The sequence below is a fragment of the Bidens hawaiensis genome, unplaced genomic scaffold, assembly GCF_021521415.1.
Source record: "Bidens hawaiensis isolate Kalapana, Puna unplaced genomic scaffold, B.hawaiensis_p1.1 tig00038105_1, whole genome shotgun sequence".
Classification (NCBI taxonomy): Eukaryota; Viridiplantae; Streptophyta; class Magnoliopsida; order Asterales; family Asteraceae; genus Bidens; species Bidens hawaiensis.
Window position 1 is genome coordinate 152,915 of NW_027496674.1, and position 8,927 is coordinate 161,841.

At 40.6% G+C, this 8,927-nt stretch overlaps 2 pseudogenes across 1 annotated transcript; one reads left to right on the forward strand and one right to left on the reverse strand.

Annotated features, from left to right (window-relative positions):
- The first annotated feature begins 1,902 nt into the window (after nt 1–1,902).
- Nucleotides 1,903–5,077, forward strand: LOC143590019 (multiple C2 domain and transmembrane region protein 14 pseudogene; annotated as a pseudogene).
- Nucleotides 5,078–5,474: 397 nt separating this feature from the next.
- Nucleotides 5,475–8,706, reverse strand: LOC143590027 (alkaline/neutral invertase A, mitochondrial-like; annotated as a pseudogene). Its single transcript, XR_013145391.1, has 6 exons — nt 8,121–8,706; nt 7,211–7,370; nt 6,907–7,119; nt 6,351–6,839; nt 6,102–6,150; nt 5,475–6,019 (listed from the first exon to the last, which is right to left on the reverse strand). The product of XR_013145391.1 is annotated as an alkaline/neutral invertase A, mitochondrial-like (transcript).
- Between the last annotated feature and the right edge of the window lie 221 nt (nt 8,707–8,927).

Here is an 8,927-nt window from a genome sequence, read left to right on the forward strand (position 1 = left end):
CTAAAGGGAAAATTCTATAGGGTGGCAGTTAGACCTGCAATGCTATATGGAACAGATTGTTGGGCCATCAAGAAGGCACAAGTGCGGAAGATGGAGGTAGCAGAAATGAGAATGCTACGTTGGATGTGTGGGCACACAAGGCTAGACCGAATAAGAAACGGTGTCTTTCGCGAGAGATTAGGGGTGGCGAACATAGCAGACAAGATAAGAGAGTGGAGATTGAGATGGTTTGGACATGTAAAGAGAAGACAGACGACGAATCCTGTTAGATCCGTAGAAAACATTACTATAGAGGGGAGGAGGGGTAGAGGACGACCGAAATTGACTTGGGATGAGAGGATTAGGCATGATTTGATAGACCTAAACCTCTCCGATGACATGGTTGAGGATAGGAATTCGTGGAGAAGTAGAATTAAAGTTAAGGATTTTTAGAGAGAACTGAATACCTTAGGGCTTAGACTTAACTTATTTAGGTCACATACCATAATGGTATTTCCCTTACATATATTATTATTATTATTATTATTATTATTATTATTATTATTATTATTATTATTATTATTTTTATTATTAGCTTTTATATAGCTGTTAAACTGTGATCTTATTATTAATATTATTATAATTAGTAGTAGTTTTTATATAACTATTAAACTTTGATTTCCTTTATTTTGCTTCATTCACATGTACTTAGAGCCGAGGGTCTCTCTGGAAGCCACCTCTCTATTCCTTTGGATAGAGGTACGGTGTGCCTACATCCCACCCTCCCCAGACTCCACTTATAGCTTTGCTGTCGGTGGGATTTTACTGGGCATGATTGATTGATTGATTGATTGTGTTTTTTTTAATTGTGTTTTTTACATTGTGTTTTTCCTAGTGTTTTTTTCGACGGCCGTTTTCCGATGACTTTTTTTCGGCGACTTTTCGGTGAATTTTTCCGGCAAAATTTCTCGAGGATTGTTTTCCGGTGACTTTCCGACGACTTTTCCAGTGAAATTTTCCGGCGGAATTTTCATAGACTTTTCCGGCGAGGCGGCGGCGGCGGGGGGTGATGGTTGTGGTGGCGGTGGGCGGTGGAGTGGTGGTGGATGTAAGAGATGAGTGAAAATGTAAGCGAGTTTTATGTAAGTTGGTTTTTGAAATTAATTTAAGTGAGTTTTGAGATTAAAGCAAGTGAGTTTTGATATAAAAGTGTTAAGACTAAAATATCCTCCTTCCTAGCCTTTTAGTAAAATCAAACTTCTTACTTGAACCAAACCCATAAGACATTTATTAAACCGTTTATCAGTGTTTATATTTGTCAAAATTATGACTTCTGTATTTTTCTACATAAATTTGGTTTTTATTAAATACTATTTTTTAAGATACAGATATTTTTGTTTTTATTATTTATCAACCTAAATATTTTTAGTTTAAAATGTATAAATTTAATTTAGAAACTAATAAGCTATTTGTAGTTATTACATGGATCAAAATACAAAACGCATGTAACATGAGAATGTTATAGCTTGTTGTGAGAGGATTGGTATAAGTTCAATGTATAGCTAGACGTATATTGTAAATGTTCTGTGATGGTTTTGTTGGGTGTATCTTGGTCCTCGGCTAGTGTCTTGCTAGACCCAGGTCGGTTAATTGGTGTATTTTTAATAAATTTTTTTCTTTAAAAAAACCTGAGAATATTATAATTCTGATAAATAGTTTGATTAATAATATAAAAGGAAAAACAAACCCAACGGTCACATTTCCAGTCATTTTCACATGACCCCTTGTAGTTTAATCTTCTTCTCTTCCTCCTTCTTAAACCCTTCACACACCTTTTCCCTCTCATCATCATCATCATCATCATCATCATCATCATCCACAGTTCTCTCAATCTCCTCCAATTTCAATTTGTTGAAGAATCTGGAAGAAAATGAGTAATCGAAAGCTAATGGTGGAGGTTTGCAATGCCAAGAACTTGATGCCCAAAGACGGCCAAGGAACAGCGAGCGCTTACGTGATCGTTGATTTCGATGGCCAGCGGAGGCGGACCAAGACAATTTCCAGAGATCTGAACCCGCAGTGGGACGAAAAGATCGAGTTCCTGGTACACGATGTGGCCTCCATGGGGACCGACATTCTCGAGCTCAATGTTTATAATGATAATAAGAAAACCGGTAAACGGAGTACCTTTCTCGGGAAGGTTAAAATTACTGGTAGCAGTTTTTCCCAATCTGGATCAGAGGCCTTGGTTTATTATCCCTTGGAGAAGCGGAGTGTGTTTTCGCAGATCAAAGGCGAAATCGGGATTAAGATTTGTTATGTTGATGAAGAAACTGTTGCGGCTGATTCGGCTGCAGAAGAAAAAAAGCCTGATGCGGCCGAAGCTCCTCCGGCAGAGACCGAAGAAAAGGAAAAGCCGCCGGAGGAGGAGGCGGAGGCCAAAGCCAAAGAAAAACCGGTGGAAGAAAATAAGAAAGATGAGAAACCTGAGGATCAAAAGAAAGAGGAGGCATCGGCACCAGCCACAGAAACAACTGCTGCGCCTCCTCCTGTGGAGAATGCTGCTATAGCTCAGTCGCCTAAGCCGAAGCAGGTAGATGAGAGTCTCCAACTAGCCAGGAAACCATCAAATTTGGATTCTGATGTGGTTTCGCTTTCAGGCCATCATCATCATCATTGTGGAATGAGCGCCTTCGATCTGGTGGTTCGGATGCCGTTTCTGTATGTTAGGGTTGTAAGGGTGAAAAGAGCGGACAACGAATCCGATGATTCTACGGTTTACTACGCTAAGCTGGCAATTGGAACTCATAGTATCACCACCAATGCACAAGGTGAAGCCAAAGCTTGGGATCAAGTGTTTGCATTTGACAAACAAGGTTTGAATTCAACTTCTTTGGAAGTTTCGGTTTTTGATCGGAAGAAGAAAGTATTAGAAGATGGGAAAGAAGAAGTTACCGAAAGTTGTTTAGGATCGGTGTCGTTTGAGTTGCCTGAAGTCCCTAAACGAGTGCCGCCGGATAGCCCATTAGCGCCACAGTGGTACACTCTCGAAGGCTCACCAGAAAATGTTTCAGCGACTGATGTTATGCTCGCGGTTTGGTTAGGTACACAAGCCGACGAGACGTTTCAGGAGGCGTGGCAATCGGATTCGGGTGGGTTGATACCCGAGACCCGAGCCAAGGTTTATCTTTCTCCGAAGCTGTGGTATTTGAGACTAACGGTTATTCAAACCCAAGACTTGCAGCTCGGTTTTGGACCCGAGCCTAGAGTGAAAAACCCGGAGCTGTTTGTTAAGGGTCAGCTTGGTCCGCAGCTGTTTAAGACAAATCGGACGACGGTTGGGTCGTCTAGTACTTCTTCGAATCCTATATGGAATGAAGATTTGGTTTTCGTTGCAGCCGAGCCGTTTGAGCCTTATTTGGTGATTACTGTCGAAGATGCATCCAACGGTCAAACTATCGGGCACGCGAAGGTGCAGGTAGCTAGCATAGACAAGCAGACAGACGATCGGTCAACGCTTGGGTCAAGATGGTTTAACTTGGTTGGTGATGAGAGTAGGCCATATGCTGGTAGAATTCATGTTGGGGTTTGTTTAGAAGGCGGGTATCACGTGCTCGACGAGGCGGCTCACGTGACTAGTGATGTCCGCCCCACCGCGAAGCAACTGTCCAAACCGCCAATTGGGGTGCTTGAAGTCGGCATTCGGGGGGCCACGAATTTACTACCGGTGAAAACAAAGGACGGTACACGTGGCACGACTGATTCCTACGTGGTTGCCAAGTACGGGCCAAAATGGGTTCGGACCCGAACCATACTTGATCGGTTCAATCCACGGTGGAACGAGCAGTACACGTGGGATGTATATGACCCGTGCACGGTGCTCACTATTGGTGTGTTTGATAACGGGCGGTACCGAATAGGGGAGGGAGATAATAAGCCGGGTAAAGATGTACGACTCGGGAAGCTTAAGGTTCGACTTTCGACACTTGACACAAACCGGGTTTACATGGGTTCTTATTCTCTAATCGTGTTGCTCCCGAATGGAGCCAAGAAAATGGGTGAGATTGAGATTGCGGTTAGGTTCTCGTGTTCATCATGGATCAGTCTACTCCAAGCTTACTCGACCCCGATGCTTCCACGGATGCATTACGTGCGTCCTTTGGGTCCCATACAACAAGATATGTTGAGACATAATGCTATGAAGATTGTGACCGCAAGACTGGCTCGGTCGGAACCTGCATTGGGTCAAGAAGTGGTTCAGTTTATGTTGGATTCGGATACTCACACTTGGAGCATGAGGAGAAGCAAGTCGAACTGGTTTCGGATAGTTAACGGCTTGTCAAAAGCAGCCACATTGGCGAGATGGCTTGACTCAATCTGCACCTGGGCTCACCCACCGACAACTGTCTTGGTCCATATACTGCTCCTGGCTATTGTCTTATGCCCACATCTAATCCTGCCCACAATTTGCTTATATGCCTTCTTGATTGTGTCGTTGAGATACCGTTACCGAATGCGGGCCCCGGTCACAATGGACCCGAGGCTCTCCCAAGTCGATTCTGTGGGACCCGACGAGCTAGATGAGGAGTTTGACGGGTTTCCAAGTTTAAGATCACCAGACCAGATCCGTATCAGGTATGACCGACTACGGGCCCTAGCAGGCCGGGCTCAAACACTGCTCGGTGATGTGGCGGCGCAGGGCGAGAGACTAGAGGCATTATGCAACTGGAGAGACCCGAGGGCAACCGGGATATTTGTGGTGGTTTGTTTATTAGCATCACTAGTGTTCTACATTGTGCCATTCAGGGCATTTCTGCTAGGTTGGGGATTCTTCTACATGCGCCACCCTCGGTTCCGTGGCGACATGCCGTCACTTCCGGTCAACTTTTTCCGGCGACTCCCACCACTCTCTGATCAGATCCTATGAACCATGCTATATTTCATTTAAATGTTTTGTTTGTTTATTTATTTTGGTAGCACCTTTTAGTGCACTCCCCTTGAAATGGGATTCTTAATATATTTTTTCTTTGTTAGTAACACACAGAACACCAAGTACAATCATAAACTAATTTCTGTTCCAAACAATGTGTGATACATATTACTCGGTTAACCGAACAACAAAACAATATAGCGTATAAAAATCTCAAATGCCCTCCAAAAACAATACTGCTGTTTGTTTATTTCATTTAAATGTTTTGTTTGTTTATTTATTTTGGTAGCACCTTTTAGTGCACTCCCCTTGAAATGGGATTCTTAATATATTTTTTCTTTGTTAGTAACACACAGAACACCAAGTACAATCATAAACTAATTTCTGTTCCAAACAATGTGTGATACATATTACTCGGTTAACCGAACAACAAAACAATATAGCGTATAAAAATCTCAAATGCCCTCCAAAAACAATACTGCTGTTTGTTTATTTCATTTAAATGTTTTGTTTGTTTATTTATTTTGGTAGCACCTTTTAGTGCACTCCCCTTGAAATGGGATTCTTAATATATTTTTTCTTTGTTAGTAACACACAGAACACCAAGTACAATCATAAACTAATTTCTGTTCCAAACAATGTGTGATACATATTACTCGGTTAACCGAACAACAAAACAATATAGCGTATAAAAATCTCAAATGCCCTCCAAAAACAATACTGCTGTTTCTAAGTTAAGTTTTGTATGGTGTTTACTGTAGCTGTACACAACCTGTGGTATCATCACACGAGAATCTGCGATCTGGCGGCCCCACGACGACAAACCTTCCTGCCCTTTTTGCTCAAAGCACAAACGCATATTTCAAGAAGTTCATAGTCTTCTTCCCAAAACAATAGAGACGCTTTTTCAGGGTTTTCCAAGAGCAATTTGAATGTCAAAAATCCAGCAATTGTCCATGTTTGGTAAAGTCTAGATTGTTTCCCTATAAACTTCCCGCTTTTGGTGTCATAATATTCGGGCCAGTGGTCAGCTTGCAATCGCTTCTCAGCAAGATCGACTGCCTTTCTTGCTAATTCTATTCTATCCATCTTGATGCAGGCTAATGTAAACTTAAATATACAAGAAACACAAAGGAGTCAACTTTTTGATCAAGAAACATTTTGAGAAAATAAAAACAATGTAAAAAATTACCTGCCACAAAAGAGTTGGCCATGAACCGCCGTTGTGATAAGACCACGGTCTGTAATTAACGGATAACTTATGAGTTTAATATAACGTAAGAGTTTCAGTATAATAATACGAAACTTTATAGAAAAAGTGATTTTGGAGGTTTTATTCGTTTGGATAAAACACAACCAGAGTTGACCCGTTATTATAACGGGTCAAAATTGCTACCTTTACACACAATAGTATATAAAACATAAATAAAGAGAAACTCACGTGTTCTTCGGGTCACTACCGGTAATTATGCGCCACTCTTCTAATTCCAAAGCCGGGTAGACAATCTTAAGAGGCATGTGACCCACAAGATCATCCCATTTGGATTCTATCAAATTCAATATTGAATTGTTTTGTCTTGGAGTGCTCAAAGAAGAAACAATTGACCAAATGTTACCGAGTGTAAAAAATCTAAAATCCATATGTGCAGGCTGTAGGTTACCGATCATGTAACCTCCTTGTTCGGGAATCCAATCCATTAACCAATGAGGAATCTGGGTAAATGTTGAATTTGTTTGTTGCTTCTGTAGAATACTCTTCGGTTTTATATCGATAAATTTCGTTAATTTTCTTCAAATCTATCCAATAATATTCTCTAATATGAAAAGATAATGCACTAAGTCTATTGTTGATTGTCCTCACTAAATTCTTGGAGCTTTCATCTAAAGCAAGCATCTCACGCGCACATCTTAAAGCTGAGTAAAATAATGACTGCGAATGGGAGAAGAAGTCAAAAAAAACGTCAAAGGTCAAAGAAATAAGTCAAAAAAGAACTCACTTGGATCTCCAAAGGGTGGCCATGGATACCCATTCTTCTATCAATCATACACGAGCCATCCGTGACTAAAAGAGACGGGAACGTATCGAATCCGTCGGATAAGCATAAATTTAAAAATAAGTTTAATGCCCGTTTGCACATCTACCCGTTCTTGCATTGCATAATCACCTGTGATCTTGCTATAAGCTCTCAACAAGATGATCCACCATAATCCTGAATTGGAAATTCAGAATCAACACATAAACAAACAAACAAACAGACAAAAGTTACAATACCATAATGACAATAAAAAATTTCACTTTACCAGAGTCAACTGGTGCAACGCGACCTATAGCCGATTCCCCAAAATCCGGGTCTAAAACTTCTTCTACCTTAGTATCGTCAAGAGGCACGGTTCTTATTTTAAAACTCGCGGACATTAGCCCCTGTCCGGGACTGTAGCAGTCAACCGTTTTCTCCCAACTCTTGAAAACAACAAAGGGACATCAATGGAAGTGCAAATGATTATGATTTTGGTAATTTTGGTAACTTCACAGTAAAAGATTCCTCAGAAATGTAATGAATATGTAATTTAGTGATCAAGATCCAATCTTGAATCAGTAACATACATAATTCATCAAGAAAACCAATAAAAAGAAGATTTTTTTACAATTATTATAGGGGTGCAAATGAGCCGACCCGTCGCGAGCTACTCGAGATTGGATCGATAAAAACCTCAAAACAAGCCCAGCTTTTCCAAGCATTAGCCGAGCCCGAGCCTCAAATAAAGATCGTTTTCTTATCGAGCCCGAGCTTGAGCCTTGTATGCGAAGCTTGTTGAGCCTTGTGTATTTGTAAGTTTTACCTCTTTTGGACTTCTATGTACTAATTTAACACTGCACAGCCGAGCTTTAGCTCGCTTAAGATACTACAAGAGCTCAGGCTAATAATTGGGTCGTTCAAGGTCCTACACGAGCTCAAGCCGAGCTTAGTCTCATTTAAGGTTTTTTCTCAAAATATACAAAAAAAAATAAAAAATAAAAAAGACATGTAAATCAATTTATATCTAATAAACAAGCGTCCGAGCTTGAAAAGATAACTAACAAGCTTAAGTCAAAAACTCAAAACAAGCCGAGCTCGTTTACACCCTTAAGTTAAGTGATCAAGATCCAATCTTGAATCAATAATACACACAATTCATCAACAAAACCAATAAAAATAATATCCAACATTACCTGCAACTGCAAAGTATGCAAAAGAAAGTTTCTAACAATCTCTCTTTCTCCCTTCAACAAAAATGCCAAGGCAGAAGGCACACAGTCCCTAATAAAAACCTGATCATAATCCAACGGCACCTTATCCCCGGGATCATTCGCAGCCAACGTCCCGACCGGGTTACCGCAGTACGTCACCACCGCAGCCCTCAACAACCACCACGCCTCCTTCTCCGCAGCCGATTCCAATCTCTCAGCTTTTGCATTCTTTAACACAGTTTCTTGATCTTCCAATATTACCCCTACAGTTTGACCCAATTTACCACCACCACCGCCGTGCACGTAAACACTTTCGAAATTTGATTCATTTACACGGGTGGGTTCTAAAGTAGTTGAATAATTAGCAACGCAATTGGGTTTGATATTGATATTATTATTGTAACCCCAATTATGATTAAATACAGAGAAGGGTTTCTGGAATTGATTGATTGCAGAGATGCGATTTAGAATTGGGGGTTTGGTGGGTCCGAAAACGGGTCGGGTTTGGATTAAGAGGGTGTAACCGAACTTTAATTGGTGAATCTTGATGGCGCTCATGGATGAACTATGTAAAATTAATGATCTTTTTTTATTGCTAAAACTGGATGAAGTTTTTATTGGTGTATTGGAGGGGATTTGAAAGTAGGTGATTGGGTGGTGACTTGAGGGAGAAGAATGCAGTCTTTGGGATATTTTTTTTAAAGTATTATCAACTTATTTTGGAATTGCGAATATCTTCACACTTTTTCTTAATTGAAGTTAAGATAAATATATACATCAATAATTTAT